Below are 12882 nucleotides of genomic sequence, written 5' to 3' on the forward strand. Positions count from 1 at the left end.
AGGAGCAGAAAGACGGTGAGAAGCGCGTACGTGTGGAGGGAGGAGTTGGTTTAAGGAGAAGTTCTAAGTTGGGCCTAGATGGGTTTGAAGCGGCCTGTAATTGTGATTCAATTGGACCTTTAGCTACTGCACCGGACTCACGGTCCAGCTTGAGTTTGATCGTGAAGGATTCGGGGACAATCGAGACTTGAATTAACTGTAAAAGAAAAAAAAAATTAAAGAATGTCATGTTATGTCATTATATTATATTTTAAAATACTTAATAATGTATCTTTTATATTATATCACATATAATAAGTTTTGAATAATGTACATATTCAATCGTATCAATTCAGATTATTAATCTTAATCGTCTTAATCCGATTATTATCTAGACTAATTTATAACATGAGTAATTATTTTTACACCCACAAAATTTATGAATGTCCTCACCAAACATAATCTATGTTTATGATATTTTTACCCTGCATTGAAATTATATTGAAGCCCATTAATATGTACTCTCAATAATTATGTCCATTCAAATACTATTCTTTCCAAAGAAATAAAAAAATCATACACCCACATTAACATTTGAAAGTATTTTTCAAAGGAACGAAAAAAATACCCCACATCTTTATTAACACTTTTCCATTTTTGTAAATCTTAAATTTTTTTCATCAAATTCTTTGAAAATTTCAATGGAAATTTCAATTGAAACAAAAAATTAAAAAAAAAACCATATTTCTTGAAAAGTCAACAAATACTAAGAAGACATTTGGTTCATAGATTAGAATCATGATATTAGAACCATTTTTGATTTACGTGTATTTTTTATGAGAAAAAACATTGTAGAGAACTATGAATCATGATTTAAATCATGGTATGAATCCCCTTACCAAACGTCTCCTAAATATGTATTTCTGATATTTTAGTTTTTTAGAATTTCTCTCTTTTTTTTTCCTGTTTGTTAGTTTCTTATGATAATTCCTTGGGTTTTCTTATAATTCAAACTTTTCTTATAACATTAGAGATCACTTTGCTAATGGATTACACCAATACGTTCAACTTTTAATTATAAAGGAGCACTAACAATTATATCTGAGGAAAAAAAAAAAAAGAAAGGCAATATTAATAAGCATATAAAGTAGCCAGACATTTTATTTATCTTTAACTTTTATAGAAGCATATAGAACTGTACTATTTTTTAATACAATAAAGGTAAGAAGATTGATGAATAATATAAAAATAATTTTTGTGAAGAAAGTTAGAAAACAATTAGAAGTTGTTTTCCTTATCTGTTTTTATTTTCTAGTACTTACAAACAATGTTACATTAAATTATTTAATTATTAATTAATAAATAGATATGACTATAACTAATAAATAGATAGTAATTACTTAATTATTAATTAATATTAAATTATTAATATTAAATTTGTAATTTTACTAATAAAAATGATGAATAAAAATATTAATTAATTATCTAGTTAAAGATTAATTACCAAAAATTGATTATATAATAAATTAATAATAGAATAATTAATAAGTTATTACAAATAAGTAACTAATAATTAATATATCAATCATGTATATTAATTATAATCCATTAATTAAAAAATAGTTGATAAATAAAAAAATAGTAATTACTCAATTAATAGTCAATATTAACTTATATAATAAATTATAATATACTAATCAATAGTAATTAATAATTGATGATTAACAATTCATCATTATTTAAAGAATAATTATCAAAAATTAATCATGTAATATATCAAATAATAGATTATAGTAACTAATTACTAATTATTTAATTATGTAACTAAAAGTTAATTATTTAAATAGTAAATCGAATATTAATATATTATTTATATACTAATATGAACTTCATATTCCTATCCAATTCAGCCAGCCAAACGAGGCCTAAGAATATAAGATATATCTTTTATTTTATGACATTATTGTATAGATTGTTCTCGATCTCGCTTGTCATTGATTATGATACAAGAATATGTTGAAAATGGTGTCCTAAAAGTATGAGATGTAATAAGATATTTATTATTTATTTAATAAAAGAGTTTATTCATTATTTTTTGTGCATATATTAATGAATATTTTATGAATATCAGTGAAAATTCCATAATTATTTATGTGACCTTAAATATTGTATATAAGTGGTATATGCTAGATGATAATATTTAAGGATAATAATCAAAACATTATTCGTAATGAATTTAATTAAAATTTAGAATTTTTAATTAAAACATTACTAATACATGTCATTCCCATTTAGAATGGAACAATGTTATCCGCACTGTTAATATGGTAAAATATTAAATGAGTGTATTACGCATAATGAGATTATGTAAAACGAAGTCACAGACACAATATGAATTTATGATAATTTTCGTTAAGTATAGAAATTCTAATTGAGTCTACCGATGGTCATATATAGGATGATCTTAATCCTGAGTTCTTAACAGACTCCTATTTATAGATTTGTGTCCTTTGATTTACTTGGTAGTATTTTGGAGACATGATGAAGTGAGTAGCCGGTAATCTTATTATACGAGATGAAATATATTCATTCTTGAGAAAGAAGTAGATAAATAATTCCCTTGCAGTGTTGATTCGGTACTTAGATTAGTAGGAGCGCTCTAGTTCATGAATTTATTTTATGAGTCACTATCCATTAGAGAATCAATGGTACTCAAGAATAAAGATGTAATTAGAGAGGTTAACGGATTTCATCTAGCTCAATTATGAAGTATTTATGGAGGATTGATCTATATGCAATGACTATATCAAATGGACACTTCACAATTTAGACGTAATTTATATCTATAATTACGAGAGTGCAATTCCAAGTTTATATTGGAGTAACTTTTGAAATTAATAGAATAAAAAAATTAATTAAAGAGTTTAATTAATTATTAATTTTATTGGAGCTTAGAATTATAAGTCCATTAGTACCCGTGGTGTTCTTGTAATTCTACAAGACACTAAGGGCAAAATGAGAATTTTAGAATTATAGAATTCTAAAATAAAATGCTTAAGCATAATTAATTGAGAATTAATTATAAATTAAATAATGTGATTATTTAAGTTCAACTTTAAATTTGAATTTTGAAACACACATGTGAAGGTGTTCACATGCTGTGAACGCACAACACAGTGTGAATCCCTTTGGGATTTAAATTGCTTGCTCTCCATGTTTATCCAATTAACTTATTTGATAAGTTGTCCAATTTGAAATTCAAATTGATTTAAGTTTGACTTCAATTCGAATTTGAATTTAAGTTAAAATTATACTCCATAATAAAATTTTGCCCTATTTTTTATCTACAAAATTGCGCCTACCACAGGGAGGAGTTTCCCTATGGTGGCCAGCCAATTAAGATAAGGGAGAAATGGATTTGTTTCAAAATCAAACATGAAGTGGGAGATAATTAACAAGCTTTATCTTAGAGATTGATGTGATTTGTCACAAGCGTACGAATCGTAAAAGTAATATAATGAGAGAATAACATATCGTTCTCACGAAGACTAGCTTAATAATTACTGAAATTTATATTTTTACTTTATCTAGACAAATAAAATCTCTGAGATAGATTAAAACAGAAAAACAAGCAAAATAAAATAACACAAATTATATGCAAAATAATTATGAGAAGAGATCAATGCAAGGAAAACACTAGAGCATACAAGTTTCACCAAGAGAGTTCCAATTTAATTCCAATTATTCACAAACATCGCCTCCCATTCATGTAGTAGAACAAAAAATCCTAATTTTTCTAATAGTCCTTCTGGGGATGCTATTAAAAATCTTTCTAATATGTAAATTTACTATCACTAGATGTAAATCCCGCCATCTTAGAAATTCATTAAGTTCTTTAGTTTTTCCAAAATTGCTCTCGCAACACGTAATCTATCTCTCGATGTCCTACGCACCTTACGGTTCCTTTTTTAGAAACTATTCCTAAAAATCTCCTTCTCAGGTTTCAATTTAGGTTTTCAATTCAATTCAATAAGTGATCAATTTAATGAAAGCATTAAGAACAATAAAAGAAACACATACGTGAATGGAAAACTCTTAGTGAATAAACTTCATTGAAAGAAAATAACGGAAATTAAATATTCATATCTTGGCTAAACTTGTAGCCCTAGTTTAGAAATTTAGATCATCATTGAAAAAGAAAACATAATGACAATAAAATTTAACATAAGAAATTTAGGAAAGAGTAAAACTGTTTGACGAATTCGAAGTTGAACTCCGTTGTCAAATGAATCCTCTTCTCCTTCGTAGAGCCTACTTCTCTCCTTCTTTTCTTAGCCAAAAAGATGTGGAAAATAATCCTAAAAATCCTATTTATAGAGTTTTGAATTATATTGGCATTGTCGTAAATTTCTGGAACTCCACATCACTCAAATTGGCAAAATTTTGAAGTAGCGCCGCAGCCCTACTATTTGGGCACCGCGGCCCTTTCCTAAAAAATAGCCTATACACGTGATGCTTCGAAGCAGAGCTGCGGCCCTAGGCGAAAAAGCCTAGGCTTTTTTCTCTCAGGTTTTTATACCACAAATGAACCATTTGAAGGCCTAGGCGCCATCTTTAAAGGCCAAGGCCTTCCAATATCAATTTAGCTCCAAAAATTACTCCGACACGCACCTACGAACTCTAAATGATACCAATCTGCAAAACCAACTAAAATTACGTAAAGTAACTACTAAAGCTACTCTAAAACCAACAAACACTCAATTAGATGTATCAAAAGATAAGCATAAATCTAATGTATCAAATACCCCCAAACTTGAGATTTTGCTAGTCCTCGAGCAAAACAAAAGTAAAGAAAAGAAAATAAAGAAACTAATAAGAAATCGAAGTACACGTGACAACTTGTTGATGTTTTCACAATCTTGCCTCAGAGATTCCACATAATTAGTACCCCAGGAGATGCTTCAGAAATCATATTCCATGTAGAATTTCAATCCTAATGCCAATTTCTACCTCACTTAAAGCTCCATGAGTGTATGTGTGTAAAGCTTTTCGATGTCAACCATCCGCCCTCGGATCATATTATGCAACCCAAGTTCTTTAAAAATGGATCTCTTAGTTTTAAGGATGTTTAGAACTCCATAGGCCAGTTTTTTCACATCACTTTCCACTAATGTAGAACGAACATCATACCAAAGATTATTAGGACTTTATTTGGCTTGTAATGTGAGGCTTGGGTTCAAGGTAGGATGATGGATACCACTTTTGCTTAAGTCACTCACGTGCACACAATCATACCATGTTCTTTCCTTGAGCTTCTTTAATTCTCCTTAATTCCCCCAAACTTACTTTCAAACCTCCATTTGTAAACCACTTTATTCATCATCAAAATTTTTTTTTCACACACCCCCAAACTTATTTCTTTACTTGAATGCACAGAGTGGGGTGTCTCAACCTTCATTTTTTTTCCTTCTTTCTTTCACGCTCCTCCCATCCGCCCAAAACTTATTGTAACTCAAAATATTCTTCTCTAATGATTATATGCACATAAGTGAAGGGTCAGATGAGGGAATATTATTTAAAGCTAGGTTCAATTACGGGTGACAAAGAAAAAGGTCTAAACAAGCTCAAAAGGGGTACTAGGGATTTGTATTACGAGCTCTACAAACATTGCAGGGCGTAGCCCGCCAACCCAATTTTTTGTGCCAAAATTCACTTGTTTTCATCAATTTCGGAGGAAAAACATAAGAGAACTGTGACTGAAGACGACCATTACTTTTGATCCAAAAATCGTTGCTGGGCCAATAATATACCAAATCCAAGCTCCTTTCAAGCTCTAAAAATGTGGTAGGGCGTTGCCCGTCAACCCAATTTTTTGGGCAAAAATTCACTTGTTTTCATCAGTTTCGGAAGAAAAAAAATCAGAGAACAGTGACTGAACACGGCCATAACTTTTGATCCAGAAATCGTTGCTGGGCCTATAATAAACCAAATCGAAGCCCTTTTCGAGCTCTACAAACGTGGCAGGGCGTAGCCTGTCAACCTAATTTTTTGGGCCAAAATTCACTTGTCATCATCAGTTTCGGAGGAAAAAAAATCAGAGAACTGTGACTGAAGACGGCCATAATTCGATCTCTACAAACGTGGCAGGGCGAAGCCCGCCAACCCAATTTTTGGGGCCAAAATTCACTTGTTTTCATCAATTTCGGAGAAAAAAAAATTAAAGAACTGTAACTGAAGACGGTCATAATTTTTGATCCAGAAATCGTTGCTGGGTCTATAATATATCAACTTGAAGCACTTTTCGAGCTCTACAAACGTGGTAGGGCTTAGCCCGCCAACCCAATTTTTTGTGCCAAAATTCATTTGTTCTCATAAGTTTCAGAGGAAAAAAAATCGGAGAACTGTGACAGAAGACGGCCAAAACCTTTGATCCATAAATCATTGTTGGGCCTATAATATACCAAATCGAAGCACTTTTTGAGGTCTACAAACATGACAGGGCGTAGCCCGCCAACCCAATTTATTGGGCCAAAAATCACTTGTTTTCATTAATTTCGAAGTAAAAAAAATCGGAGAACTGTGACTGAAGACGGCCATAACTTTTGATCCAGAAATCGTTGCTGGGCCTAAAATATACCAAATCGAAGCTCCTTTCGATCTCTACAAACCTGGTAGGACATAGCCCGCCAACCCAATTTTTGGGGCCAAAATTCACTTGTTTTCATCAGTTTCGGAGGAAAAAAATCGCAGAACTGTGACTGAAGACGTCCATAACTTTTGATCCAGAAATCGTTGCTGGGCCTATAACATACCAAATCGAAGCTCCTTTTGAGTTCTACAAACATGGCAAGGCGTAGCCTGCCAACCCAATTTTTATGGCCAAAATTCACATGTTTTCATTAGTTTCGGAGGAAAAAACATCAGAGAACTATGACTAAAGACGGCCATAACTTTTGATCCAGAAATCGTTACTGGGCTTATAATATACCGAATCGAAGCTCTTTCCGAGCTCTGTAAACGTGGCAGGGCGTAGCCCGCCAACCCAATTTTTGGGGCCAAAATTCAATTATTTTCATCAGTTTCGGAGGAAAAAAATCAGAGAACTATGAGTGAAGACGGCCATAACTTTTGATCCAGAAATCGTTGCTGGGCCTATAATATACCAAATTGAAGCTCCTTTCGATCTCTACAAACGTGGCAAGGCGTATCCCGCCAACCCAATTTTTGGGGCCAAAATTCACTTGTTTTCATCAGTTTCGGAGGAAAAAAATCAGAGAACTGTGACTGAAGACAGCCATAACTTTTGATCCAGAAATCGTTCATGGGCCTATAATATACCAAATCGAAGCTCTTTTCGAGCTCTACAAATGTGGAAAGGAGTAGCCCACCAATCCAATTTTTTTGGTAAAAATTCACTTGTTTTCATCAGTTTCAGTGGAAAATAAATCAGAGAACTATGACTGAAGAAGGCCATAACTTTTGATCTAGAAATCGTTACTGGGCCTATAATATATCAAATCGAAGCTCTTTTCGAGCTCTACAAACGTGACAGGACGTAGCCCACCAACCCAATTTTTATGGCAAAAATTCATTTGTTTTCATCAGTTTCGCAGGAAAAAAAATTGAGAAACTGTGATTGAAGACGGCCATAACTTTTGATCCAGAAATCGTTGCTGGGCCTATAATATACTAAATCGAAGCACTTTTCAAGTTCTACAAATGTGGCAGCGCGTAGCTCGCCAACCCAATTTTTTGGGCCAAAAATCACTTATTTTCATCAATTTCGGAGGAAAAAAAATCAGAGAATTGTGACTGAAGACGGCCATAACTTTTGATCCAGAAATTGTTGTTGGGCCAATAATATACCAAGTCGAAGCTCTTTTCATGCTCTACAAACGTGGCAGGGCGTAGCCCCCCAACTCAATTTTTTGGGCCAAAATTCACTTGTTTTCATCAGTTTCGGAGGAAAAAAATCGGAGAACTGTTACTGAAGATGGCCATAACTTTTGATCCAGAAATCGTTCTTGGGCCTATAATCTACCAAATCGAAGCTCTTTTCGAGCTCTACAAACGTGGCAGCGCGTAGCCCGCCAACCCAATTTTTTGGCCGAAAATTCACTTGTTTTCATCAGTTCCGGAGGAAAAAAAATTAAAAACTGTGATTGAAGACGGCCATAACTTTTGATTCAAAAATCGTTGCTGGGCCTATAATATACTAAATCAAAGCACTTTTTGAGGTCTACAATCGTGGCGTGGCGTAGTAGGCCAACCCAATTTTTTGGGACAAAAATCACTTGTTTCCATCAATTTCAGAGGAAAAATAATCAGAGAACTGTGACTGAAGACGACCATAACTTTTGATCTAGAAATCGTTGATGGGCTTATAATATACCGAATCTACTCCCTTTTCGAGCTCTACAAACGTGGCAGGGCATGGCATGCCGACCCAATTTTTGGGTCCAAAATTCACTTGTTTTCAGCAGTTTCGGAGGAAAAAAATTGGAGAACTGTTACTGAAGACAGCCATAACTTTTTATCCAGAAATCATTGCTGGGCCTATAATACACCAAATCGAAGCTCTTTTCGAACTCTACAAACATGGCAGGGTGTAGCCCGCCAACCCAATTTTTTGGGCCAAAATTCACCTATTTTCATCAGTTTCGGAGGAAAAAAATTGAAGAACTGTTACTGAATACGGTCATAACTTTTGATCCAGAAATCGTTGCGGGGCCTATAATATACCAAATCGAAGCTCTTTTCGAGCTCTACAAACGTGGCATGGCGTAGCCCGCCAAACCAATTTTTTGGACCAAAATTCACTTCTTTTCATCAGCTTAGGAGGAAAAAAAATCAGAGAACTGTGACTAAAGACGGCCATAACTTTTGATCTAGAAATCGTTGCTGGGCCTATAAATACCAAATTGAAGCTCTTTTTGAGCTCTACAAATGTGGCATGGGGTAGCCTGCCAACCCAATTTTTTGGATGAAAATTCACTTGTTTTCATCAGTTTCGGAGGAAAAAAAATCAGGAAACTGTGATTGAAGACGGCCATAACTTTTGATCCAGAAATCATTGTTGGGCCTATAATATACCAAATAGAAGCACTTTTCGAGGTCTACAAACGTGGCAGGGCGTAGCTCGCTAACATAATTTTTTGGGCCAAAATTCACTTGTTTTCATCAATTTCGGAGGAAAAAAATCAGAGAACTGTGACTGAAGACGGCCATAACTTTTGATCCAGAAATCGTTGTTGGGCCTATAATATACCAAATCGAAGCTCTTTTCGAGCTCTACAGACGTGGCATAGCGTAGCCCGCCAACCTAATTTCTTGTGCCAAAATTCACGTATTTTCATCAATTTTGGAGGAAAAGAAATCGGAGAACTGTGAATGAAGACGGCCATAACTTTTAATCCAGAAATCGTTGCTGGGCCGATAATATACCAAGTCGAAGCTCTTTTCAAGCTCTACAAACGTGGCTAGGCGTAGCCCGCCAACCCAATTTTTTGGGCTAAAAGTCACTTGTTTTCATCAGTTTCGGAGGAAAAAAAATTGGAGAACTGTGACTGAAAACGGCCATAACTTTTGATCCAGAAATCGTTGCTGGGCCTATAATATACCAAATCGAAGCTCTTTTCGAGCTCCAAAAACGTGGCAGGGTGTAGCCAGCCAACCCAATTTATTGGGCTAAAATTCACTTGTTTTCATCAGTTTTGGAGGAAAAAAAATCGGAGAACTGTGACTGAAGACGGCCATAACTTTTGATCCAGAAATTATTGCTGGGTCTATAATATACCAAATCGAAGCTCCTTTCGAGCGCCACAAACGTGGCAGGGGTTAGCCCGCCAACCCAATTTTTGGGGCCAAAATTCACTTATTTTCATTAGTTTCAGAGGAAAAAAAAATCAAAAAACTGTGACTGAAGACGGCCATAACTTTTGATCTAGAAATCGTTGATGGGCCTATAATATACCGAATCGAAGTTCTTTTCGAGCTCTACAAACGTGACATGGCGTAGCTCGCCAACCCAATTTTTGGGGCCAAAATTCACTTGTTTTACTTTGCCCTTTTTGCCTACTTTTTTTTTCTTTTTACTTTTTCTCATTTAAACGTTCCTTCAACTCTTTTTTTTTTGTTTACTTCTTACACTTTTTAAATTGCTTTTTGTCTTTAAATTTTACTTCTATTTACTTTATTGTTTTATTCTATGTTTTTTTTTTTTTTGCTTTTTTTTTTTCTCACTTGAACTTTCCTCCAACGTTTCCTTTTTTTCTTACGATTGTTTATCGTGTTGTTTTGTTCATTGTTTTTGTCTCTCCTTCTAGTATTCACACTTTTTGAAATTACTTTTTTTTTTGTTTCTTTGTCGTTTTCTTTTTATTTTTTCTCATTTAAACTTTCCTTCAACTATGCTCTTTTTTTTTTACTTTGTCGTTTTGTTCTTTTTTTTTTTGTTTCTGCTTTTTCGCACTTTTTTAAACTACTCTTTCCTCTAAAAAAAAATAAATATAGAAATTTTCAACAAAGTAAAGAGAAGTGAAATTTATGTGGAAAAAGTAATTTTTCAACACTTTTTTTTTTGTTATTTTCTTCAATACTCTCCATTTTTTTTCTAGTTTTTTACACTTTTTAAGATTACTTTTTCTCCATTAAATTTTACTTATTTTTACATTGCTGTTTTATTCTACGTGTTGTTTTTTTTTTTTTCGTTTTTTAATTTTATTTTTTCTCACTTAAAGATTCCTTCAACTCCTTTTTCTCTTACTATTGTTGGTTTTTTTTTCCCTTCTAGTTTTTCAGACATTTTGAACTTACTTTTTCTCACTAAATTTTATCTATGTTTACTTTGTCCTTTTTTTCTTGGTTTTTTTTTTAAAATTTTGTTTTCTCATTTAAAGTTCCTTTCAGCCCTATTTTTTTTCGTTTACTTTTTCTTAGTCCTTTTCTCACTAAATTTTGTTTACTTTTTTCTGCTTTTTATTTTTTCCCTCTTAAATTTTCCTTTGACTCTTTTTTAACTTTTGTTTACATGTTGTTTTCTTTTTATTTTTTATTTTATTTTCTTGATTTTCACACGTTTTGGATTTATTTTTTCTCCCTAAATTTTACTTTTTTTCTTTCTACAATATTTGTTTGTTACATTTTAGTCAGTTTGCTACAGTTCTCTTTTCATCAGTTTAATCATTTAGATCACATTTTGTTGTAGGAAAGGAATGGAATAGAAAGGAAAAATGTATGATTCTGTTGTTTGATTGGCTAAAGCATAAAGAATTGACATTCCGTTAGAATGACTTACCCCATTTTGATGTAAGGAATCACGAGTCTGAACTATTTTTTTTTCCATGTTTACCCTTCTTTCTTAAATTTATTTCCCACCACCATCATATCCTTCCCTCCACCACCGTCCTCCGATGACATTACCGGTGCTTAATTCCTTGCTTGGGTAAGATCCGCCATCGAGCACCGCTGTCACCCATCGGCCAAATACCCATCCGGTAAAGCCCAACGCCACCTGAGACCGTCATTCATCGTCTTCCAAAGACTCACTCCTGTCAGCTTGAGTTTCTTTTTTTTGCTGCTACCCACATCAGATCCACCACTCTTCTGAAAAATAGGCTTAAAATGTGTAATGTGTTTAATGAGTAGGCTCCAAAATAGAAAGTTTCAATGAGTAGGCCTTTTATTAAATGAAAAAATGTGTATTCCCTAAATGCCCTTCTCCTTTTCTCTCAAATTAAAAGAAAAAACGTTTGAAAAGGAGGAGCTAAATCCCCTCCTTCGCTGGGGCAGTCACGAGGAAACGTTGCCGGCCAAAGTTCACCGGCGGCGCCGCCTTTCACCGCCGGAGAATGCCCCTACCGACGTTGACAATCGCTGGCATCCATGGTGATTAACAGTCCGAGCATTATTCTCTCAAATCTTGTATTTTTTATGCTTAATTCATTGTTTGAATGCTGGGTAATCGTGGTTTGGTATTTTATTTGAAAAACCAACAAGAATCATGCTATTTCATGGCCTCTTCGGAGTTGAGTAATCTGCAAAATCGAAGAAACTCACGTCTGTCATTTCTTTCCGTTCTGACTGGTGGGAGCGGTAAGAAACCTGAGTCCGGTCAGAAAGTTCTTACTGGTGTGCCCTGTAAGAAAATTGCCAACCGGTCTTTCCAGTAAGAAAGATCTGATCGGGCATAATTTTTAAGGATATTTTGGTCATTCACTCTTATCCCAGGAATAAAAAAAATGAAAATTGAAATTCCATTTATAACGGGTTTACGAATTGAATGGGTGTACATTTGGGGCCTATTGACTTAAAAAATCCCACTCTTCTTGCCATCGGAGTTCATCTGCATAGCATTGCCACCGCCAAATTTCGACGCGCAGAACATCCCGTCATCAGATTTCGACACGCACAAGTTCCCCACCACTGGAGTTCGTTTAATAGAAGGTCGTCGTTGCAAGACTTCAACCCATAGAGCTTTTCCTCACTAAGAATATCATTCAGATCTGTTAGAATGGCTTTTTTTTTGTCTCAGATTTGAGTCTACAGCATTGGGGAAGACAACCTGCAATTTTTCTTTTGTTTGCTTTGTTTTTTGAGACTTTATCTGGTGTTTTTTTTTTTTTTATAAAAATATCAGGGGGAGTTTAGTATGGGATAATCATAAGGGTGGGAATAGGAATCTTTCAGATTTTCATGTTTGGTACAATTATTAGAATTTTTTAAAACCCAGAAAAGTGAAGCCCATGGGTTTCACATTACACTATTTTAAGGTAATCTTAATCCCACCTAATAAGGTGTTATTCAAATTCCTAAGAATCTCATAATCATGGAAATCTCATAATAATAACAATAATAATAATAATAATAATAATAATAATAATAATAATAGTAATAGTAATACTA

The sequence above is a fragment of the Morus notabilis genome, unplaced genomic scaffold (genome assembly GCF_000414095.1).
Source record: "Morus notabilis unplaced genomic scaffold, ASM41409v2 Scaffold902, whole genome shotgun sequence".
Lineage (NCBI taxonomy): Eukaryota > Viridiplantae > Streptophyta > Magnoliopsida > Rosales > Moraceae > Morus > Morus notabilis.